The 26,006-nt window shown below is 39.7% G+C and overlaps 2 protein-coding genes across 2 annotated transcripts in view; both read right to left on the reverse strand.

Moving 5' to 3' along the window:
• The window catches only part of LOC310882144 (heparan-sulfate 6-O-sulfotransferase 3-like), a 98,272-nt gene extending 75,961 nt beyond the window's left edge, over positions 1 to 22,311 (reverse strand). Inside the window, exon 1 of the mRNA XM_083800483.1 lies at positions 22,291 to 22,311. The gene's annotated coding sequence lies outside the window, so the exon portion shown is untranslated. The remainder of the gene's footprint in view (positions 1 to 22,290) is intronic.
• LOC310903614 (uncharacterized protein) overlaps positions 1 to 26,006 on the reverse strand; it is a gene marked incomplete at its 5' end in the record, with an annotated part of 260,258 nt that overhangs the window by 22,852 nt on the left and 211,400 nt on the right. Inside the window, 2 exons of the mRNA XM_083847174.1 lie at positions 1 to 8,984; positions 10,259 to 25,743. The exon at positions 1 to 8,984 is cut by the window's left edge and continues 22,852 nt beyond it. The remainder of the gene's footprint in view (positions 8,985 to 10,258; positions 25,744 to 26,006) is intronic.

The raw sequence follows: 26,006 nt of genomic DNA on the forward strand, positions 1-26,006 counted from the left end.
CCCTTATACAGGACCAGGCACGTGGAGAGCCTGGCTCCAGTGCTCTGCGCATTGGAAGTTTTTTCAATGCATGCTATTGGAACTGGAAGCAATACACTGGGTCCAGCGAGTACCAGGATATCACTCAGGAACAACGTGAGCAGTAATTGTGGTTTTGGGTGCACTGCTTTGTATGAGCAACGGTGGTGTTAGTGTTGCCACAGGCGTAGCATCACGTTCATGCTATCTGCATCAGGCAGACAAAAGGGAACGGATGTTTTTCCCATCAGGACTTACAGGACACCACGACACAGCCTCCCCTCAGAAAGCTTTGTAACACATTTGTAGTGGAGACGTTCAGCCAAGGAGACCAAGCTGTATCTAATCTAACGTAACCCTCCCCAAAGGTATATAATGAAGATAGGATGAACAATAAGTAAAGTAATGTAATCTCGGCTGAGGAAAACACCATCAATTACATAATTTAAATTACTCAGGAATATTTGCTGGGAAGTAATGTTGCATGAAGAGGAGAATTGAAAAGATGACCTGAAAAGTTTCTTTTCTAGTCTTCACCAGTCAATAGGCAAAATGTTTCACAAGTTGACCTGGAGTTCTGCTGCAGCCAAGAACAGCTGGAGGAAAAATACATCTCACTCGCAACAACACCATGAAAAATAAAAACAGAAAATTCCCAATAATTATAAATGATAAAATTCTAAGACAGATAAATGTACAGTCTACTCAAATTTAAGAGATGCTAACTATATCTTCTGTGTACCAGGCTGCTGATTCAAGATGGAGTCCATTCACCAACACCTTGGGAAACAGAATTTCTTGTCACTCAAGAGGAAAATAAAAAAGATGTTCAAGAGCCATACAAGGGACATTTCTTCTGCTCCTACTGAAATTGCAGAAGATCCTCCCTTTCTTGCTGTCAGATTTCTATGCATTTTAACTTCTCTTATCCATATCAAGAAGCTCGGTCTACATTTGCCCAAATGTAGTATTTTGTGAAGCCAAAAGACTTAAAAGCTTCTTGACCCCACTAGATGGGGTGCTGCAGTGGCCAAAACATGATATTTTTATGACACTTTGCTTTCCTGATTCACTATTTCCAGGTTTTACATTGCAGTGTTTTGTTGTAATAGTTAATGTACTACTTTGTAATGTTGTGCGAGTAGTTTTTTTGTTTTGTTTTGTTTGCTATTCCATACTTTACCATACAAAGGAAATATAATTGTATCTATTTTGAGATTATCTTCTGAAGGTCAGTTACCCCATTTCTGCTGTTGTCAGTCATCCCAGAGTGCACTTATGCACAATGCTTAACTTTAAGCATGATAATCATCCCACTGTATAGTAATTTCCATAATGAAGTTGGAGTAAAAACTCTCTCACCAGCTGCCTCAAAATTAAGAGATGTGGAAGGTCTCAAATCAACTGCCCGAGTGCATAAATTAATTACCACTCCCTTTAAAAGTCTAGATTTAGTAAAGACAAAACTACTGCAGTCTTAGGAGCCCTTTTGTCAGCATCCTTTCCTTCTGAGATTGCCATTTCCCTCTAGTGAGTAAAGACAAACTACCTAAAAGTGAGCAGATTTCTGCTATTAGTGGTGGTTGCACATATGCTTTGTATTAATAGAATCAGTTGCCCCGAGGAATTAGCCATCTATATTCATGAACTAAATGAAATAGTATTCATTGAGCCGTTGATGACAGCACAGCTGCAGAACAGGTCAGTTCTTGTACTAAGTAAGAAATCTTTGCTTTTCGTTGCAGATGAAGGATGTTCTCTATGGGAACCATAGCATTCCACCCAGTCTCCTTTCTCCTTTTACCAGTGCTTCAGTCTCCTTCTCAGTATAAATTCAGATTGTAACTAGCGTCACTAGATTGAAATATGTTTCATAGTGATAAAAGAGAGTCCAAAGAAGTTACTCCAGAAACATGCATTCATCACTACTAAGGCAAAATGCAAACATATAGTAGATGCTTTTCATATCTTCAAACCAATCTACAGCAAGGGGCTCAGTAATTGTCCTCCTTGTAGGTTTAATGTCCATTTATAGATTCATTTGAGCAAAACAACAATGAATGTGTACAGAGCTGCTCTGGGGTAATAATGGAAGGAAGCAGCACTATATGGTCATGTGCTCAGCACAGTCTTTCATTAATTCTCTTTTTAAGGTTTAAATCCTTTTACTTCCATTTTTGTCTTTGCACTACATCTTTTTCCTCTATGACTCTACTGTGACGTATGTGAAGCAGATTCTACTGGGAAAGGGGTTCAGAAATTACTTTCCCTTTACTCTGAATATTGGCTTCAGGAGGAAAACCCCACAATGGATTGGAGAGACCATTTCCTTGGTCTAGATAAGTTCTAGAATTTGGTCTTCCCTGACTCCTCTGGTGTACCTCCTGGGAGCAATCCTATGATTGCTTTACAAAAAATGAACTCATACCTTATCTAATCTGCATCTTCAGGACTTGTTCTGTCCTCCTTTGCCCTCTACCCAATAATTCTAATAAGAACACTTATCTCCTTGAATGTGAATATCTTTGTCTCTCGTGATTGACAGCATAATTCCCAGAGTGTCATAAACTCAATGCATCCACAGACCTGGTGCAGGATTCTGAAACATAAATCACTCTCTCACATTGCCCTTACTGCTTGGGAGTATTGTACAGAAAGACATGTGCTCACCTCACAGCTCCTCCTATGTCTCCAGGTCATGGTGGAGATTGCTCCCATTTTCTGGTGAGGACAACACTCTCAGGTCTTGGTTTGTCCCTTGGTTAAACAGGATTCCTCCTCACGCCTTCTCCCCAATCCTTCCCAGGGAAAACATGCTCCTGTTTTATTGTCTCTTGTCGAAATTGAGCATTCTCTGCAAGTCTTGAGAGCTAACCTGTTCCCAGACACTGGTTCTCTTTTCTCTTGTTCTGCAACTAGATACTTACACTGCTCCCATCACCCTTCTTTGCTTATCCTCCTAACATGCCTGCTGCTTACTCATCATTAACATCATAAAGCTTAACATCTCATCAGTATTCCTCATCTGCTAGTACATGTGGAAGAACTGTCAGGCAATTCACATTTCACTCCGTGAAAATGCAATTTCTAGAATTTGAGAATTTTGCACAGTCTCAGTGCTCATGGTTATAAATGCACAGAGGATACAGGATGATACAAAAGATTATCTATGGCATAAATTAAGAAATACCATCGCCTTCTCTGTTCCCTTAGCTCATGGAGACATTTGTTCTACTTCCACATCACACTTTTTTCTACTTCTCTAGCTTTTTTGTCTTACAGGGTCTCAGCTCAGCACCATGCACATATTAATACAAAAATTAGCACTGAATCATGGAATCACTTAGGTTGGAAAAGACCTCCAAGATCATCTAAGTCCGTTGGTTGAGTAGTTTCATGTAAGTTTAGAAAACAAGAAAATGAAGTAATTAGAATTAACCCCTGAAATTACTATTAAGGCCTTTGCATTAAAGTTTTAAACAAAACAGAGTATAATGAAATCCTCTACAATGACTGTGCCTACCAGGAAGTTGGGGAATTCGCCTTTTTGATCTACATCCAACTAACGTCACTTTTATTTTGAGTTTCCCATTGGATGTTTTGATAAATTTACAACATTATTCATTTTTTTGGCTGGATTCAAATCAGTCACTGTAAGATGGGAAGTTACACATCCCATTTATTACCCAGTTCTCCAGATAAGCACTTCTGCTTCAAAATCACGCGTCCGTTTTGAACGTGGAAGTCACAGCTGATGACAGGGAGAACAGTGTTCATTGAAGTGTTGCTGATGCACTCATGAGTCTGAATAATTGCACATAATCAACTGATTCTCTAACATCAGGATGCCAAATGTTGCCTTAAATCACTCCTACTTGATGGGAAAGTTTCCATTGCCTAAATAGGTGAAAAGAGTTGAGTTAGTACCGAAAATCAGATCCAACATTTTGGGAGCACTCTCTTGAATGTAGCTACATAGAAATGAAGACCTGTAACACCTTTCCCCTCCTCTCTCACAGAAAATAACCAGACTTAGCATTTTCTCTTTCCTACAAAACTGAATAAATACAAGACATTAAACACAAATATTAAAATGCACGCAGTAAGAGTGTTGGTAAAACTCATAACTGACTGAGTTTGTATGGTAAGAAACTGGCAATACACTGACTGGCAAAGAGCAATTCTGGCTCTTTATTCAAGGAACACAATTCCACACAAAATTTGATGCGCTACTGAGCAGAATTAGCCTTTCATGAGCAATCCACTAGGACGATAATCTAAAATTAATCATGACCTTCACTTTGGATCCCACCAATTTCACTTTTATTTTGAGTTTCCCATTTCACATTTGAATTAGAAAAAATACTGCTGGTTAAAAGTTACCTTAAAAAGCCTGCCATAACTAACAGAGAGGAATGTTGCAGAGAAAAGACTCTCCATTTGTAAATTCCCATAGATATGCAATTGCTACAGAAATAGCAAGATCACAAGGCTAAGGAATACAGTAGATGATAAAATAGTTGAAACTATTGACACTGTGCTTCCTAAAACAGCCTGTACCATCAACTCACCAGCTTCAATTCCCAGGCTAAAAGTAAAATTTATTTAGGTGTTACAGATCTACATAATTAACATATTGACCTATAACTGTCAATATGGTCTCCAAACATTTAAAGCTGAAAAACATGGAAAGCAGAAATGTGCTCAGAGTGAGGCATGCCCGTGTTTGACTGCTCTCCTTTCAGGTGCACACCCATGCATGCCCTGACGAATCGGTGTCCTTCACAAAGTCTCAGCAGACCACATCCAAGCTGCATCAGCACCCACGCCTCCTCTTCTGCCGAGGTTCTTGGTTGTGCACCTTGACATCAGCCTCATAAAAAAATTAAGGCATCTATAGTGGGACTTCTGTGTAGGTCACCTACCTACGTCTAAAATTCAGGTCCTCAAAATACCCATGTCTTCACATTTTGTGCTGTTAACACACGACACCCAATTTGATACTAGGCTTTGTACCCCAGAATTTTATTTGGGTGAATAACCTGACCATCATCGCTCAGTTATGACTCTTCTGTCATTTGTGCTCACCCACGGCATTATGAAATACTTCATTTTGTAACCAAAGAAAGGAGTTGGAACAAAGAGCCCTGAACCCAAACAAGCTAATTTCCCCTAAGTTTGGGCATCCTTGGGTTTAAATAAAATAAAATAAAAAAATGCACCAGTTATATGTTTCCAAAGAACAGCAACTCTGTAAGGCTCCAGGAGAGGATTGTGAAAGATCTTTCAACAGCTCATAGTTGGTAAATAAGACTGGAAAGGCTCAGAATTCAAGATACAGCCTGGACTGCATCACTTACATTTCTTAATTTAGGACATTTTTATGTACTGTGGATCTTTCCTGTATCAGATCTCTGTGTAAGTTTTCTTAATGGTGTAAACAGAAGTCAAGCACCAAGATTATAGCTATGGATGGGGGTCTGGAAATGCTGAGTACCACCAAAAATAGGTGCTTTACAGATGTAATGTAAATGTAAATGGTATCATCCACATGTGTGCAGGATTTGGATTTTTTTTTTCCTGGCTCTCCTAAAACCAGTAAAAAATACAGCTCTGTCATTGCTACATAAAGCAGAGATGCCCCTTGGAAAACAAGCATCTCTTGATAGACCCTGATCTCAGTTAAACCAACTGAAGTTAGGAGTAAATGCAGCTAAATCACCCCAGAAGATAAAACTTTATGGCAGCTTTACATCACTCTACCTGGAAACAGAGCTGCAGCTTTGTATTTTAAAAGCTACATTTATTATTATTATTTTCTCTTTTCTTCTTTTTCCCTTTCCCTTCCCTTTTCTCCAAATTAACCTTTGAAACACTTGACAATGCTAATTGGGTTTCACTTCATTCAGACAGGAAATAATGACCTCAAGCTAATAAGACAAGTTAATAGAGCCCTGCAGGTAAATTAACACAAGACCAAATGCTTGAAGACCTTGAGGATCACAACTGTTAAACTTAAGTACGCATTCAAAGCAACTCTGAGCATGTAACAAAGCAGGTCACAGATCATAAATCAGAGCTATTGGGAAAGAAATACAACCTCAAAAAAACAAGAGAACTTCAGAACACACAAAGCTAACTTTCTACTATAACACAGCCCCTGGAAAGAAGATTCTATATAAAACAAAACAAAAACAAACAAACAAGAAACTCCTGAATACTCAATGTATATAGAAAGGAGGGTTCAATGAAGACACTAAGTCACTCAAAAATCTAATAAATATGTTTCAGTAAGCCATCTATCAGAGACAGCTGCCTTTCTATTGCAATAACATAGCATTTTCTTCTTGTAATCTCTTTACAGGCTTCAAAATACAGATTTGATTATATTATATCCATGAAGACAAAATACTTACAGAAATCACACTGCTGTTTAAAGTCACTAAACAAACATTGCGCAGCCCATAAAGTAAAAAGTGCTATTAAAGTGCCCGAAGCAAAACAGTCACTCCACAAATTATCTCGATGTCAGGAGGGATGAAAATGCATGACCTAAAAAAATCACAGGAAAATATCCTCTCTCTTAAAAATATATTGTTTGGCAATTAAATGGGTAATTTTGACAAACTACTCAGGCTCAAATTCACAGCCCTCTATAAAAATAATGGAAATATGCTTTAAAAGTTAATTTGTACATGATTCAGCAACATGTTAAGAAATACCGATTTAAAAAATAGAAAATTATGAGAAATCCAAAATGTTGGGGTTCAATATAGTTTCATAGATACCACTATCTTATAATTGATTAACCTGCTAAATTAATTCAGTGTTCAGAGTGGAGAAAAGCTATTACTTACAATTTTTCTAGTTTTTATGTAGAGCTTTTTCTTTAATTACTTTTGGCTTCATCACAACTTGTAGGTATCAAGAGCAGATTTCTTTTGCTTGAACAAGTTTGTCAAAAGTTGGAAAGTAAGAAGCCAACTCTGAACTGAAAAAGCTGAACAGTTTGTTCTCTTCCAACACATGAAAAATGGAGACATAGTAAATACAATAATTTGAAAGAGATGCACAGGTATTCATGTGTGTGCATTGGTACATGTAGGTAGGGGACAGACCTTTCAGATGCATCTCAGCTGGCTCTGAGCTTTAAAGCCATTTTGGTCCGTGGCTTTTTTGCTGCTTTATGCCAGAGCAGGCCCAGGAGGAGCGATGAAAACATTGGATGCAAAGGCTCAAGCAGGCAATAGCTCAAAGAGGCTGAGCTCTGCCTGCTAGCTGGTTTTATTAGCTCTCCTGATGACAACAACAGCAGCAACAACAAGGCTACCGAAGACATAATATTTAGAACATAATATTAGGCCCCCTCTGAAGGGCTGCAAGCATAACCTTGACACTTTACCTGCTGGGACAGTATGTTGAAATCTCCACACTGATAGCTGCTCAGATATCTGGAAGAAATCAGTCCAGCAGTGACTAAAAACAGCAATGAAATTTAGCAAATCTGTTACTTCTAAATGAAAAACAGACTTTGATAAAACAACCGCAATAAAGATAAAACAAATGCAATCACTAAAAATCTGATTAAAAATTCCAGCTTCTTTTTTTAAGCACCCATTTCCATCCAAATGGAAAGGGCACAAATCATGAGTGAAATAATAAGCAAATATGAAATACATCAAACAACATTGTCTGCATAATAAAAATTAAACACTATAAATTGATTAGAACTTGCTAATGATTATACTGCTTAAATTAATGTTCTGCATAAATGGTATTCTGCGTTTGCAAAGAGAGGACTCAAAATTGAGCATGAAAGATTTTTTCAATTAGAAACAGCTAGATATGAGTGGCTATAGTTTTCCCTGTTCTTTGGTCTTCCTTCTGGAAACAAATGCAAAGATTATAACAAACCACTTAAAGCATACGTGCTTATTTTATTGTAACCGTCATTATATTAAGCTATCATTAAAGACTTTAAATCTCTTCTACTTAAACCAGCTCATCCTTTTCATTTCCATGCTGTCTTCTGCATGGCTCGGTTCTGTTTTGCAATGATTTTTTTCTGTGATTTGGATTTTGATCCCTCCTCAACATCTTGAAAAAAGCACATTCTGAATAAGTTATTATACAGTTCTGTCTGTAGTGGTTACATGCATCGGAACAGTCCTTTCCCAAATTATGTCATTATTATTTTGTGGATTCTAGAAAAACTTTGCAATCAAACGGCTGCATCATGCAAGTTCAGGGTGAGCCCCAAGGAACCTGAAATGGCTTCCAAAGGCTTCATGCAGGTACACACAGGTTGCAGTTACAGGAAACGGGGCAGAGCTATGAGAGAAAAAGCATTGGAGAAAAGAGTTGATATTTATCCCAACATTTTGCTGCCTGTGTCCCAGTCAAAAAAGAAAAGCAATCAGAGCACCTGCATGCATGCAAATGCACCCTGCACCATTAGAGCAGCACCGGTACTAGTCCACACATCATTTTAATTCTAAATAGTTTGGTTGCCTTACTCCTCCATTGTTTTATTCTCATTTTCAATAAAAACAGTTCCCAAGGCACTTTGCAGCATCCCACTGATCTGTTGCCTTGAAACTAAATAAGAGTTCAAAGCTTTTAGCAGAAGTGTTATGGTTAACACCAATTTCCTAGTTATCAACAGGGGTTAAAGTCTAGCCTGGTGAATGAACAATCAGGTAATCAATTTTGCAGTAGAAATAATACAGACCAGCCTAATTATATTCCTTTTCTACTAAAATATTACATATATTGATCATTGATTACAAACTATTGGATATATTGATTACTTTTCAATCAGTGTAATAAAGTTATCAAAATATTTAGAGCAGGTCTCACGCACCTTACAAATGAGATCATCAGCCATAAATTTTGAGAAACCTAAATCCTTGTATCTTAAGATTTTGTTGCATTTCTCTGAATGCTACTGAATTCCACATTGTTCCCTAAATACAAATGCCAAAAAAAATCTGTGTAATATTTGCAGCATGTTACGTTTCCATGTACAGGACATTTTCTAGAAGCACCTTCATACATAAATAGAGCATAACAGAAAAGCCCAGTTTCATTAGTACCACTTGTACACAATTCAGTTCCAGATGATTCAAATGATTCTTCGTTTTTTACCCTGAGATATCACACCCAGAGTTGCTCTGGTTTACTGATTTATGCCAGAAAACTGCAGGTGCTGCAGTGCCTTGTTTAGCAAGAGAGAGGAGTAAGCGGTATGGCAACTCCATACAAATTTCTGAGGACGTGTGCATGATTCTGCCCAAATTTAATACACGCTCATATTGTCCTTGTTTAGATGCACATATATAATAGCCAAATTTAATAAGATCAGAGATTTTAAAGAATTTCAATGCTCGACAGGCTCAGTAGACTTGAAAAAAATGATAAAGCTGTGTGAAAATACTAGGCGTTACAAGTAAAATCTTGCATGACAATGATTGAAATGAGGTAGCAAAAAAGACAGTTAATTTTAGTATTTCCTTATGTTGCTTGTCAGTTCATCTTTTGCTGTTATAAATATTCACAGAAGAGCAGAAAAATATAAAAATGATACAAAGAGTTTTTGCTTGCTAAAAAAATAAAAAATCTAATTTGTCTTCTTACTGTGAGCTCTCACCTTCTTCCTACTATCAACAGATTTGGCTACCCTTTTTTTTTTTTCCCCTCTCTCTTCTTACTTTCCTCCATTTTTCTTAGGCTTGGGAAGAACCCAGCAGCATGAAAATTACCTGCTCATTGTCTCTTTTAGTTCCTTCTTTTTTTCTCTATTATTTTGTGATGCACATGCATTACTAAATATGACTACTTTGACTTTTAATTTATGAAAACTGACTTCTCTTTTTACGGTTTATGCCTCTGTCTACATTCTGTCCTTTTACTCATCTGTTGCATAGTCAAAATTACATGAACTTGAGCCAGCCTGTGTATTGTTTTATTGTGCATGCCTGACTGACAGGTTGAACTTTACCTAAGATTCAAAGACAGCATCCCTTACAGAACTCAAAATAAATATTCTTAAAAGGAGCTTAACTGGTTAAAAACGTACACTACTGCCACGCAGTCTAAAAGTCTAGGGACCAGACAAGCACTGTGCTTTCTCCTACAAGTTTACAAACACATTTTCCCAGCTAGCAGTGACAGCCCCAATTACAAGTGGTCAGGAGCTTACAAGAAAGTTAGTGGTAGCATTTCAGGTTATAAGCCTCACCTCGACAAGGACTGCAAGTGGAAACCAGGTGTCACAGATATTTGGGAACAGCAGGTACGTGACATTTCCAGGTGCATCATTATGTACTGCAACACAACCACCTCCTGCATGAGGCCACTTTCTGGTGTCTATCTGCAGCTCAAAAGGATACAGTCTACAGGGGACAAATGCACTTCACCTAGCTTGTTTTCAGGTTGGGCCAACAGACGACCAGACAATAGTCTTGGATTTTTATTTTTTTTTTTATACACATATAGTTGGTTTATCAAAGATTGCCTTTTCTCTCCCACTAGCACGAAGCTGTCAATCCTAGCGAGCATCAGCACTTGCTTGAAGACTTTCTGCAAATACTGGAAATGCATTTAATTAATATTTTAACATCAGTTTCTACATCCACTGCCTTTCAGCTTTAGAAAAGCAAATATCAGTAGTATTTTAAGAAACGAAAGGGCTGTATCCAGGAATCCAGCTCACATTAATTATGTGCCTAAGTTAGTCATGTGGATCAGTGCAGGGGAGCAGGGAGCAAACTGTCTGCCCACCACAACTAATTACATTTCTTCTCTGGAGCAAATAACTCCCTCTGACGGTCCACATGACTGGAGCACCTTCTTACCCCTAATAACTCATAAGGAACTTGTGTGCTTCCAGAGGGAGCCTAAGCATGCTCAAATTGGATGTCTATTTCCTTCAGTACAAGTATAGGAACTGGAAATGTGAAGCACCTTCAGTCACTGAGATCCAGGACTGGATTATCAGTGATGGAGTAATGTAAAGTACATAAAATCATATAGAAGGGCTTGGGTTGGAAGGGACCTTGAAGATCACCCAGTTCCAACCCCCTGCCATAGGCAGGGACACCTCCCACCAGACCAGGTTGCCCACATCCTTGTGCTGGGGCCCCAGCCCAGGACGCAGCACTCCAGGCGGGGCCTGACCAGGGCAGAGCAGAGGGGCACGATCCCCTCCCTCCCCTGCTGGCCACCCCTCTGGTGGTGCAGCCCAGGACGCAGTTGGCTGCTGGGCTGCAGGCACACGCTGCTGGCTCGTGTCGAGGTTTTTGTCCACCAGCACCCCCACGTCCTTCTCTGCAGGGCTGCTCTCAGTGAGTTCTTCTCCCAGGCTGTGCTCAGGTCTTGGATCACCCCGACCCAGGTGCAGCACCTTGCACTTGGACTTGTTGAACCCCATTAGGTTCACATGGGCCCACTTCTCAAGCTTACCCAGATAAGTTTTTCATTATAAATAATACAGAAAAAAATCAAAGGAACACCAGCCTGATATTAATTGTACCATGCTTATCTAAATTAGTTTATTTTCCCTTCAGGTGCCCCCTGCACCCTCATTTAGTAGAAACACGGTATTCCAAACAACGAACACACTGCTTCTGTCTTCAGAGCATGCTATTGCCCTGGAGAATGTTCTTGCTCACCATTGTATCAGCACGGCAAAACCTTCCTGAGGCAAAAGCTGGGTTAGATTACCAGGAATCCCATCCATTACCAGGAATCTACATCCATGGTTTGGGGACCCCTGAGTTGGGGAGATGAGTTCTGCATCCTCCCAGTCCACTAAACCAGCTTTCTTCTAACCTGCACTCTTCTTAGGCCCAGCTTCTGCAGCACAGGAGGTGAAAGCCCTTGCTGAGGACAGCTCAAGATGCAGCAGTGGGGACAATTTCCTTACCAGGAGGCCAGGTCATTCTCCTCAAGGTTGATGAACAACCAGTGCCCCCTGCTCCCTGGCTGATGGCTTTAACCATGAGCAAAGATGTGACATTGTCTAACATCAAAGCCCTTTTCAGACCCAACCATATCTTGTTTCCTAGGCATCTCTTGAAGACTTATATGACATTCCCTAAATTCATCTGGTAACACTTCAGCGCCTGAACCTTCCCAGACCACTGGAGTTAAGCATGTACAGACTTTCAGTATAAATAATACGTTCAAGCGTGCAAGTGGGCAGCCCTAAAAACTCATCAGACTGGGTGTCTGTCTGGACTTAAACTGTAAGTATCAAAGTTTTAACACAGCAGGATTTAGGACACTAATCATATTGATTCATGGTCATCTACCCATCACAGGAGCTGCACCATGAACAGCTCATGACTCAGCAGCAGATGAGAGTCAGAATTTCCACAAAAGCAGAAATGATCTGAAATCCGTGGCTTGGCATTTCTACCTGGCCCTGAACTAGCTGTATATACAAAGTCTGGGGAATAAAAATAGTTATCTCAAAAGGTCACCTAGTCATGACAATGCACAAATGCCTTCCTGACAGTTATTCTTAAAAACCTTCATCACTACCTAAGGAAATTATGGAGTCACCTGCTGTGTTCCAGTGCTTCATTACCCTCACTGGTAAAAGACATTCTGAATATCTGACCTGCATCTTTCTGGTTTGTAATACAGTCCGTAATTTTGCTATCCTGTCTGTTCTTCTGTGCAACAGCACTTTAGTATAAAGACTACATTTTCAGACTAAAGAAGTCCTTATTCATTGCAAGTCTCTTCTTAAGTTTCTCAAGTATCGCTGAGGCAAAAATTAAAAATCTCTGCTTCATAAAGTGTAATAGTTGCTTCATTAACTCAGACTGTGTAATTACAGTAATTTGAACAAGGCTGAGTTACATCCATCCAACTAAGTGCGCTAGCACAATCCTGTATTGAGTTTACTTGGCAAGGTTTTGGTAGTGGGGGACTGCAGGGATGGCCTCTGTGAGCAGAGCCCAGCAGCTGCCCCATGTCAGATCAGAGCCTGCTCCAGACGGCTCCAAAAGGGACCTGCTGCTGTCCAGAGCTGAGCCAGTGAGTGACACTGGTTGGGTCTCTGGGAGAGCAGATTTAAGGAAAGGAAAACAAACAAACAAACAAACAAACAAACAAACAAAAACTGCTGCACAACAGCAGCTGGGAGATAGGAGTGAGAAGCAGCCCTGCAGCCCCCAAGGTCAGTGCAGCAGGAGGTGCCCAAGGCAGGCAGCAGTTCCCCTGCGGCCTGTGGAGAGGCCCCTGGTGGAGCAGGCTGTCCCCCTGCAGCCCACGGGTCCCACACGGAGCAGATCTCCACGCTGCAGCCCGTGGAGGAGCCCCCGGTGGAGCAGGTGGATGTGGCCTGGAGGAGGCTGCGGCCCATGGAGAGCCCCCGCAGGAGCAGGCCCCGGGCCGGAGCTGCAGCCCGTGGAGAGGAGCCCACGCAGGAGCAGGGGTCTGGGGGGAGCTGCCGCCCACCCGTGGGGGACCCATGCTGGAGCAGTTTGCTCCTGGGGGATGGACCCCGTGGTACGGAGCCGTGTGGGAGCAGTGCTTGAAGAGCTGCTGCCTGTGGGAAGCCCAGGGGCAGAGAGTGACCATGAAGGAGCAGCAGAGACGAAGCATCAGGGACTGACTGCAGCCCCCATTCCCTGTTCCCCTGCACTGCTCAGGGGGAGGATGTAGGAGAGGGTGGATGTGGGGAAGGTGTTCTTAGTTTGCTTTTACTTTCTCCCCCCTCTAGCTTGTTATTAATAGACAATAAATTGTATTAATCTCCCTATGCTCTGTCTGTTTTGCCCATGACAATAATTGTTGAGTGATCTCCCTGTCCTTATCTCCACCCTTGAGCCCTTTCCATTGCATTTTCTCCCCCTTTTCCTTTGAGGAGGTGGAGTGAGAGAGCAGTTGTGGTGAAGTTCAGCTGCCCAGCTGAGTAAAACCAGCACAGATCCAAAAAGTTCCCAATTGCAATTAGCTGTTATTTTCTGTACCTGAAAGTATTGTGACCATACTGGTATGTTTGAGGGTCACTGTTCAGTTCCCCAGTAACCACACTATAAAAAGCACCGCACACTATGGTAACCTCTTGGAGGAGACTAAAGGATTGAAGGTCGTTGGAGTTCTCATCCACAGGACACTTTATCCAGTTTGCTGCTTTTTCTAAATTTCTGAACTGGAGGTCAGGAGTGACAAGCTGCCACCTTCCCTAAAGCTAAATTAATATTAAACATTTTTGTGAGAGGCAATGTTTTCTGGAGAGAAATATTCTCTGCTGTAAGCATGGGGGAAAGAAGCACACAAAGCAAAAATCCTGTTTCCTCCTATAAGCATGAATCCCTATCTAATTAGGCCTTCTGATCATTACACTGTTTTATTTTTATTTATTTAAAATGAATAAAATGCATCCTATGTTAAAAAAAACATAGCTCTATATCTTCTATCCTGGGTGTTTGTGCCTTACATTGAAAACAAAGACAAACAGGAAGAAAACATGCAGTACAAAAGGGCTGCCTATAAATTTAATCAACTCTCACCCTCTGCTCACCCGGTTTCCTATAGCTAGGGAAAAGGGAATTGAGCTGTAAAATTTGTTCTGGGCAGGAACTTGGCATCTGCTATAAAGTCAGAGTCCAGAGCAAATTAACATCACACATTTCAAATAAATTGACTTAACTCACATAAATCAAAACTGCAGCTTTGATTTAAATCATAAAGAACTGAATCCTGGCAGGTAGCAACACCTAGGCTTGGGACAGGAGAATTTCAGGCAAAGAGAGAACAAGGTTTAGAAAATCATAGTCCTGCTGGCTGGTTTCCTTTATCAAATGATTTTGCCCTGGTAGAGGCAGGGACTAATTGTCAGCTCTTTTTCTAGTACTAGTCACAGATGTAAATACCAATTACTCAGCTCCTGTGTCTCTCTCATGAAATATTATTTTGTCAAAGCCTTTGAGTACCCTGTTCTTTGACCCCATCCTTCCTGACTAGGAAGTGTCTCAGATCTCATGCTACTGGAAGGCATTTTGGCTGTGCACCTGAAGTGTTATTTTCATTTTTAATTAGGACTCACCAGCAACCAGCAATCCTGTTGTCTCTCATGCAACTCCCAGCGTTAGAAGATATGATTGAATCTAAACCAGAGTGAACTCCCTATTCTCCAATAAAAAGCTTAAGCAATGCCAATAATCAAAACTACAATTGTAGAAGAAATACCTTGTAGTCCAGAGAACCCCGAGTATTAATGTATTCTTGGAAGAGCAGGATTGCAAAGGGTGAGACTGGAAAAGATTCCTCTTGGTTGGTAGATAAATCTCACATAAACAGGCAGCAGAAAGGAGATACATACTGAGATTCTTCATTAAAAATGTATCCAAAACACCAGAAACTGTTACTTTACATAAAAAGAAAGTATCTGCTGTGGTGCCAAAGTGTGTTTCATAATATTATAACAATGAAGCATTCACACAATTTACAGCAATAACAAGAAGGTGAAATACCTTCTTATTAGCATTCTTCAACACTTTATTGTCTGGAATGCTCTTTTCAAAACACTTCTATCAGTCATCACAGATGACACTCTTTAGGAGAGAACAGAGTGAGTGTGACATTTGCCTTACTCCTCTTCAAACTAATTCGTGCTAGTACAGTCCCGATGCCTTGTATGTTAACTGGTACACCTGCTGTTGACTCAGTATCAGGAGAAAAAAAAAAAAAAAAAAGCACTAGTAGCTTCTACACAGTGAAAAACATTTTGGTTTCTGTATTTTCAAGGGTCAGATTTAGAAGTCAGCCCTCAAACATTTCATCGAACCTGTAAAAGGAGCAGAATTGCCCTAACAGGCCAGGTTCCTAAATGAAGTAAGCCAGAACTAAAAAGTAAGCTCAGCACTCAACTGAAAGGAAAGATGTAATGTTTTATTTATAGTTGGAGAGCAACCTTAAACACATTTTTGACCCCAAGATAGTTCTTTCCATTTATACACGTTTCAAATACTGTGATTTCAAAGATATTTTCACTAGATGGTGCAAATTTTGCAAAGCTAGCAATAACACACATCGTCTCCTATAATTATTTAAAACAGTTCTCATGTAACTTCTTTCTAGATTACATTACTGGACAGTTACTGGATTGTAACTGGAATCGTTACGAATTTTCATGTTGTCCAATTAGCCAGTTTCTCTTAATTTCTCCTAAAATTCAGATTTGTCATTAGTACTTTGTTGCTCTTAAGCTTTGTGTAATTACTAACAGCTCACGAAATCCAACCCAAAATTTTCTAATAATCTATTCTGGAAACTGTACAGAAATACAATGTTTAATAATTAAGCATTTTTTGACTAAAGGGTAATCCTTACTTATTCCACAAGAAGAACTAGTTCAACAGTCCAACAACAGAACCTTTCCATGCACAAAAAGCAAACATAAAAATGAAGTAAAAAGCCCAAGCATACAGAACTATGTTTCAGAAACTAAAGGAAATATACTGGAAAAAGAAGGGGATGATGTATTCTGCTTCAAAAAATGCATGTTCCCTCTCACATCTTCTGGAAAAAGTGAAGGCAGAGTTTTGACCTGGCTGAAGATAAAAGTCACAAAGAACATGGCTGAGGACACAGAGGGGGAGCTATCTCCTCCATTTCAGGAGAAGGTGAGTGAAACTTATTCTAAAATCAGTGGAAATACCTAGGGGACAATCCAGGCTTTGGGATGTACAGCAGGAAATTGTCTGTTCCTCAAGATGAAGGAAGCTATTAGAGAAGCAAATGCTATTTTAGATTTGATACAGATTAATGGGAAATATTTGGGAAAACTAAGTGGAAGTTCAGTGAAGCTGAGAATAAAGGCAAAGAACCCGCTATTTTAAGGAAAGGAATCATCGAGAACAGAGGAGAAGGGCAACTGTCTTGACAAGTGGAATTCAACCTGCCCAGGGAACAGGTTGAAATGGTCTCCTGGGAGAGAAGCATAAAGGATGGAAGTGTCCTGGAGAGCTGAAAGAGTCTTATTAAATACAACAGCAACCAACTATGCTATTGCACAGGAAGGGTACAGAGAGCAGTGATAAAACAATATGACTGCATTTAGAGCTCTTCAATGACCTGAAAAGAAAAAGGGAAAAAAGAAAAAAGAAAGAAAGAAAGAAAAACTATACAGAAAGCTTAAATAAGAACACCTATTTAAGGACCAGAACAGAGAAACAGCACTAGCATGGGGGAGTAACGCTGGAAAGGTTATGACACAGGACAAGTTGCAGTTAGTAAGGGACATAAGAGGCAACAAAAAGGTTACTAGTTAGAAGAAGACAGGGAAATAGTTTATTTCTGTAATGGGAGAAGAGAGCACATAATGGATGACGGAGGGAAGCCTTAAATATTCAATACCTTCCTTCTTCCAGTCATTTATTCTCCCCCATCTCACCTCCTACTCCAAATTAATTAACCTAGCTCTAACAGCTATACAGGAGTGTGAAGGAACCAGGCAGTAATTAGGGAGTAAAACAGAGAGATTTGAGTCAGGACAGCAGGACAGCCTCTGAACTACCCCTTAAATTCCTGTGGAAGTAGCGGAAGATGTCTCTGACCCTTAATCCATGACAAATATTGTCAACAACATGATTCTTTTGAAGGGCAAAATAATTTGGCTGAAATCCCTTCTCTACCTAATTCGGAGCAGGAATTTCAGCTGAAGTTTCCCTTCTTAGTAACTGTCCCAGACCAGAATATCGTAAGGACTTTAACAGTGCCCTTAATATTTTGTTGGAGCTGTTCCCCTTTGCACAAAAAGCTTTACCATCTAAGAAAACCGACAGCAAGAGAAGAAATACTCTCTAATTCAGGTGACTAGATAGCAGACATCTGGTCCTGGTCCTTGCTCCAGCAGTTGTTGTCTTGTCCAAATTGAAATCATGTCTGGAAAGGTGGAAGATGAGATCTGGTGCTTAGGGGTATTTCAGATGTGGAAGGTTTGGGTTTGTGCCCCTAAGGTAGAGAGAGGAACCAAATGAAATTCTCCCACATCAAGGGTGAATGCCCTAATCACCAAATTAGTTATGGGATTAACAAAGAGAAAACTTCCAATTAAGCCTTGGAGTTTTTCCAGCCACAATTATTGGATGCACTCAAATACTTCCGAGACCTCAAACCAAACTGTTGTGCAAATTTGCTGTTTCTCAGTAAATATAAACAAACTCATACAGCCCTAATGATTATTGCCTGAAGGTGAACAGAGAAGGAAAGGAAAGTTATAATTAGTTGAACTAGGATACATCTTTCAGATAAAGCATTCAGCTGGCAGCTCTGGCCATCTTCCCTGCCACAGCCCTTTACCCTGGCTTCTTCTGGTGGACGCTCTGCTGGCGCTGCCAGCTGGGAGAGCGGTGTGCTTCCTGCACCGCACTGCAGGCACGGCAGAGCTGCAGAGCAGCGGCAGCTTCTTCATCGTAATACCATTTACATTGCATAAATATGGAGATTTAGGGCATATTATTCATAAAACATGCTTTTAAGCTCCATATGTTGCTACCAGCGTTCTCACTCGGAGTTCTCACTCGCTTGTCCCCTTCTCGTCTTCACATGTGCAAAAATAACACCAATTTATTACTCAGTCTTCCTTATATAAGGCATATGTAGAACACTAATTGGCAGCAAAGGGTGAGAAAGAACTCCGTATTAGCTAATTCTTGAAAATATTTCTTCTTCTTGCCTCCATTATCTCCTTTCATCAGGCTCACACCTGAGTCGGCAATTTTGCACAGGCTGTTCCAGGAGCAATGCAATATCCAGGTGACACCACTACCGTATACGTTGTCTTCATGTTCACTGCTCGTTGGGAAAGGGGGGAATGAAGCCAGATCTAACCAAGAGAAAAGGTCTGGGGAAAGCTGTGCAGCTTCTGGAACTTCATCATCTCCCCTCCTGAATGCAAACCATCAACATATTGCAGGGGATTGAAGCCAACCATTCAAGAGCTGCCAGTTTGTCTGTCCTTTTTCTGAGACTAAAATATGTTATCAAAGCCATTCACGTTTACTTTTTCTTTAGAAGACTGGGACTAGGTACATTTTGCTGGATTCAACTTTTCTCATAGCTTCGCATGAGGAAACCATTGTAATCAAGCCATCGTTAAACTGCTAAATGAATCATGTTGTACCAAGAACTATGGATATTCTTTATATATTTAGAGCCAACCATCTTCCACATTCCTGCTATGTGCCAGCTATGTTTTACTTTGAGTTTCTGATTTAAAAACATTGAAAATAATTTAAAAAGACATTAAAAGAAGAGTCTTAATGGTCATTTTTTTACTAAATCATAGGCTGTGAATACACTGCATCTCTCCTTTTGGCTTTATACGTTCTTTGAAAGAGTTTTGTGTTTTTTTCCCCCCAGGCAACATTCCTTGACTGTAGTTTTTAGAAATTTAGATAATGCTATTTGCATATCAATCCAATTACATTATGAAAAAAATTATCAGAAATACAATCAAAATCTCTATAACCGTATAGATGTACTTTTTTCCTTTTTTTTTTTTTTCACAACGGAAATTTACAGCCATCCGCTAGTAGGATAATGGAAAAAATAACTCACCCCCATAGCTATGAGGTTCTACAATTGTTTCACGGACAAAACACTGAACTTAGCAAATCTCTCATATTCCACTGTAGGAAACATTACTTCGAATCCATGTTTGAGATAAGAGATGTAAGGTTCCTTGAACAGCAGCCTAAAGTTTTAAATCCTTGTATGTCACCTTGGGTAAGCGTGTAATTGAGCTTCTCTGAAAAGCAGCCTAATATCCTTCAGGCTCAGTGGCCCCTCCAACAAATACAACGTTGGCTTTATACAGTCCGAGGTACGCCACTGGACTCCAATTCAAGCATTGCAGGATGCACCATTCCAAAAGCCACCTGATGAGTCTTCCAAACATGAGCAAGCTTGTGTTAGTGACACAGGAACTAGCAATATGCGACTATATGAACCTACACGACCCTACTCATAGTCCTATAGGACAAGAAATGAGACAAAAACTGAGGGGCACAAGTGGCAAAACTCAATAGCTCAGAACCATGCCAAACGCACATGCTATGTGATGTGACTTGTACCTCAATGTCACACAGTGTGTGCTGGAGAAAGGAATTCAAACAGGAAGAGTGAACATCTGCTGCTAGGTGAAAAAAAAAAATATTAATATTCACATAGCAATAGATGTATTTAAGAAATCCTCACGGAATTTTAACATAGTTTAATTGTATTGTTCAGGATAAGCATCAGCACGTTACAGGCATGCTGTGATTAATATCACCTACAGAAAATGAAAAATTTGCATCCAGCTGCAATAGTGGTTAATATAATAGAGAAAACAATTTGTTTTAATGAAAGTTACTCTCAGTGAGTTTTAGAAGCCAAAAAACCCTCAGGATCCATACTGTCAGACTTGCACCTTCAATTGAGGTACCTAGAAAAGCGCTTCTCAAAACAATGGGAAAAAAGGACGTGCCCCTGAAGGTTTCCAGAAGAACCTCTCTGCCTAACATTAAGCCTTCCTGTTACCAGAGATGTTTGCCTAACGTATTTTAAAAGATTCAGCTCTAATTCCAGTAGTTAATCCTGTGTTTTGAAATACTCCTCTTTTATTATGAAATAAATTCTTGTTAATCTTCATTGTTTTCCTTCTGGATATAACCTCCCTTCCAGGCCTCCCGCACTGAAAAGTAAAGGCTTGATTTCAGAAGTCGGTAGGTGTTAGGTTACTGGACAGTGTCTTCACGGGAAAGAACCTGCTACTGAACAATAGAAGAAAAATACTGACATCGGACATAGTAAAGTTGTAAGGAAAACAGAGGAAAAAGTGATATGCTGAAAAAAAAAAGTAAATTCAGTATGCATGGCTCTCTTGTTTTATGCATATATCTGTAGAATACCTCAATCAAGGGACACATTAAAAATAAGAGAAACCAAACAAGCAAGCATTTCTCACTTGCTTCAGCTGTTGTAACAAAAATAAACCAAGTTACAGTATTTTTAATTTCAACTTGATATATAAAGAAAATATATCTGTGTTGTTCCTAGACTTACAACCCAAAAAAGCTGTAAAACTCATTAATAGTCACAAGAATTTACAAGGCTTTCTTGGAAAACTGCTGCAATCCAAAGACCATGATCACTAATGTCTACAGAGCAGAAAACACAGTAAAAAATTAGCGATGTAAGGGTTTAGCTACCTGAAGCAAAAATACCAAATGAAAATGATTTTGTCCTTTCTCTTCTTCCTCTCTCTTACTCCTGATTCTCATGGGGAGAAATGGGTCAACCCAGCTCTAGCATGACCCCATCTCTCTCTTACACAAAACCTCTGCCTCTGCCCATTTCATCAGCTGTAGTAGATGTCTACACTGCAGCTGGACAGACTCAGCTGGTTGGTTTTCCCTTTTCACCAACAGAGAAATATGCCCTCTCAGGGCATGAGTCACATCCCCCCAAGTCAGCTTTTAAGAGGACTGACAAGTTTTGCCTCAAGCTGTCTGCTTCTCTGCATCATCTGTATCAGGAACCTCCTCAGCAACAAACTCATTCAGATGCAGCTGTCTAAAGGTGAGCAACAAAACAAAGCCCTGCCATGTGTCCCTATCTACCCTACAGCTGCCAAGGCCAGTGCAATATGACTAAGCAAGTTTGTCATCTTTTCATTCATGCCTCCTTTCTATGAGGTTAGAATCATGCAAAATCATGGGTTGGAAGTGACCTTAAAGCCCATCCAGTCCCAACCCCCTGCCATGGGCAGGGACACCTCCCACCAGCCCAGGCTGCCCAAAGCCCCATCCAGCCTGGCCTTGAGCACCTCCAGGGATGGGGCATCCACAGCTTCTCTGGGCAGCCTGTGCCAGTGCCTCACCACTCTCAGAGTAAAGAATTTCTTCCTAATATCGTATCTAAATCTGCCCTCTTCTAGTTTAAAGCCATTACTCTTGCCCTATGACTATACTCCCTGATGAAGAGTCCCTCTCCTGCTTTCTTGTAGGCCCCCTTTTCTTGTTTCTTCTGGTCACCACCACAGTATATATCTCAAGGACCTTCAATTTGTGTATCAGACTTAACTTTTTTTTTTTTTCCCTTCTTTTTCCCCTAAGACCTGTTTATTAGAAGATCCCTGTACAGCATCTCAATTTAATACAAAACTACTCTTTAACCTCTCCCCATGGTTATCCCACTGCTCCAACCTCAAAGTCTGGCCAGATGTTACTCTGCTCTTGTGCAAAGGTCACTGCTTATCATACTCACCATTTGGACTACTGACTAACATCCTGCATTGTAACAGCAACTGCAACAATACTGTATTGTTCTCTTCTTTGTTCTTCTGAAACTGGTTCTTGTCTCTTGTCTTAAATTTAGACCATAAATTCTTAGGGGCAGAGATGATATTTCTGTTCGGTATTTATCCAGCACTTGTTCCAATGGGGTGTTATATCATGGCTATGCCTTTAGGTACTATAAATGTAAATAAATAACAAAGAAACACAGTAACACAATTACATTTTCTTTTTGCTTACAGCTATGCAATTTTGCTTGGGCATTAAGCAAAATAAAAATTAGACCTAGCATATGTAAATGCTTCTAGGAGACCCCCTGCAATATTATATTTCTTTATATTACAAATGCCATATAACAAATAAAGTAAGAGTAATAGTAAAATATTAGCAGATTTACAAAAGGATCATACAGCACAGATAGTTATATCTGCATTATTTTTAATTTGTAGGGCTCAGGACAACACTTCTGTAAATTTACTTTCCTCTCTTTTCACTGACTTTTAGCTTCTCCATTTCACAGTAGCTCACATGCTTGATGGACTTGACAGCATTAGAAAAATTATGCAAGCCTACCATCAAAATGTTTTTCTCAATTTCATCCAGCTCTAGGAAAAATACTACAAGAATGCCCTACATATTTTGATATTCTCCAGCTGTAAACCTTTCCAGGTTTTCAAAGGTAAGGTTTTAAGAGCAATTCTTTCCATTTGTAAGAGGTTACTTATTTATTCCCATCCATCAGTCAAAAACCAGAAACTGCTTTCTTGAATGACAGGCAAAAGACTAAGCAAAGTCACCGCTGTAACCTGAAGTCTTTTACGATCTCTTAAGCTATTTTATAATGCTGCTTATAATCAATCCTGCGGTAATAGGAAAATATTTTTTGCCCGAATACAATCATTATCTTAACACTGAAGAAGCATTAAGATATGAACGATGCATACACCTTTCCACTACCTGGACTATGCATCACCATATTTGATGATACTGCTACTAGGTTATATACATGCAAGAAGGGTCAGGGCTCTTTTTCACAGGTTTAATTTGAGGATCTTTTTTCTTTTCTTTAACTGTTGGTGATTGAAATCAGCATCTTAACATTGCACAGCTTTGTCTTCTGATTACTGCATGTGATTAAGGACAGCAGTGGCAGTAATTTTTCACAGCCCTATAAACCAAGATAAAATAACACTTTCCAGTTCCTCATTTATTCATGCAACATAAAATATAGCTGTATTCCTGTAACATAAAATATGGGTGTATTGGAAGTTCCCTTGGACTCCAGTAACCCAGTTCATACGCAGATGAGAGCCAGCCACAGTCAAGGGAGAGCTTCACAAGGGAGCAGAGCTTCAACGCTTCCTGCCTACATTGCAGGAGAACCCAGCTTTGGTTATAGGATACAAGGCTATTTATTAAGTTGTCCACCTTTCTGCTTTTGTGTAAGAATGTTTCAAAAGTTGGATGAAACATCCTCCAAACCATGGAAGCTGAGTAAAATTATCATCGAGTTACTTGTTCAGCCTATTAACAAAGCCGTATTCATAGCCCAAGTCAGGCAGGACTGACACAAAATCTGTCAGGGCAAACAAGAACCTCTCTGTCTTACAGTTGACGATATGTATAAAGATTGCTATTCTACATATATGCCTTCTGAAGCTTGATAGAAAAAAGAGAATTTATGATATGTAAATTCTACAGCAGTAAAAGATAATTGCAGTTATGCACACATTACAAAAGCTACTGAATTATGTGCAACTTGTGAATAGTAGAGTACAAGTAGGAATTTTGCAGAATAGAACACTTAAAAATAGCTATTGTGTGGAAACAAACTCTTCTTGATATAAAACAAAACGAAACAAACCACCACCAGCAACAACTGGAAAGACTTTTATACAGGTGCCCTGTGCAGGACTGAGCCACCCTATTTAGAGATGAACATTTCAGCTGAGAAAAATCAAAACTATTACATTGTGATTACAGTAATGCACAAACTGTTAAGGATTACCTACCTTTACTTTGGGGTGGGGTGTTTTGTTCCTGTGGCCAACAGGGATATGTCCTTGAGCAGCCGTCTGCACTCAATATTCTCCTTCAAATTGCTTTGTGCACCAACAGGGGAGGAGAAATGCCCTATTTCAACCCCTCAGAGGCAAAACACAATACTTCTGTGCAAAACCTGAGTATCTGGTGACACAGATACAGTCTATTTTGGGCCAAAGTGAAATTAAAAGGCATGGCTGCCAGCAAAAGATGCAGTAACATCAAATAAAACAGAAAACAATCAAACCAACCCTATAACCAAAGGCAAGGACACCTTCAGTGGTTTGTAATGCCCATTTATTTCATCCCCTCTCTTTATTCCCCATTCAAGCCACTTCTTTGATGCATAAAAAAATACCTGACCCTGATCACTTCTGCAGTGGTACTTCCCTCTTGACCTCCAGTCTCACTAAGGCTCACTACTAAGGCATCTCCACTATGAATTGGGATTTGCTATGTGAGCTCAGGCTAAGCTGCTGGTACCCACTTGCACTACTCTTTGTATAGTGCGCCCTGTTGATCAAACTTCTTGGATTGTCAACAGGAAAAACAAACAAACAAAACCATAAGCATTTAGAAGTCAGTGCTATTTTGAAACATGTTTTTGTGGTATTCTCTATGTTGCATTCAGCAAGAGGAGCTTTAGTTTCCTGAGAGGTATATTATTTTTCTTGCATTTTCTCTCCCAAGTAATTATTGCACTCCTTTTAATGACTCCTAACAAAAAATTGAGAAAACTTGAGAAATATGGTGAAATTTATCTGACCTGCATTTCACAAACTTCAAAAGGAATAAAAATGTTATTAAAGCTGCATAAATGACACCTTAATCCCACATCAGATGGAGGTAAACATAGCAAGAAGCCAAATTAAATGCCATTTCTTTTTCTGTTTTTCTCCTTGACTGCCACACACCAAACATTTCATGTGATCTATGAGCTTTCCAGGATAATAAAGAAGAAAGATACATTTGTATAATTCTTTTTGTATTTACAGCAAGACAAATCGTCTTGTTTTGAAACACCAAGTCTGATTGGAGTTGTACAATAGGGTATAAAATTGTCTTTGAAGCAGTCTGTGTCTGTGTATACACAGATATATACACAGAAATACCACCTTGACAGTATAGCAGGAGTTGATTGCACTTTGAAAGAATTGTCTCTGCGTTTTGTTATCAGAACTAAACCCCTCAAACCATGCTTTACACTTCTCATCTTCTATTTTTACTTTGTTTCTAATGTGTTCACATTGATTCAAAATGCAAATGCAAATCTGGAAGAATAACAGAAAGTTATTTTTACCTATGTTGTGCTGGGTCTACTGAGATGTTTTGGTATTTACAGAAAACATGTTTTCTGCTTGTAGTTCTTCTACTATTTGTTCTGTGAAAAAAAAATAAGTTATAGCAGCCAATGTTTTCAGAGACAGTGCCTGAAGTTATCCTACCAGATTTATTCCTAATGCCTCCATAACAGCAGACACATTCTAAAAGACATTAGGAACCATCCTATTTTCAATAAATCGATCATGATCTGAAAATCTCGCACCTTATTGACCTAGTAAGACCAGGTGGTGACGTGGCGTAGTTGATACAGTCCACTTACACAGCACCTGAATCCCAGAAAGTGCCCAGCATCCTTTGTGT

Source organism: Anser anser (genome assembly GCF_964211835.1).
Source record: "Anser anser genome assembly, chromosome: 1".
NCBI lineage: Eukaryota > Metazoa > Chordata > Aves > Anseriformes > Anatidae > Anser > Anser anser.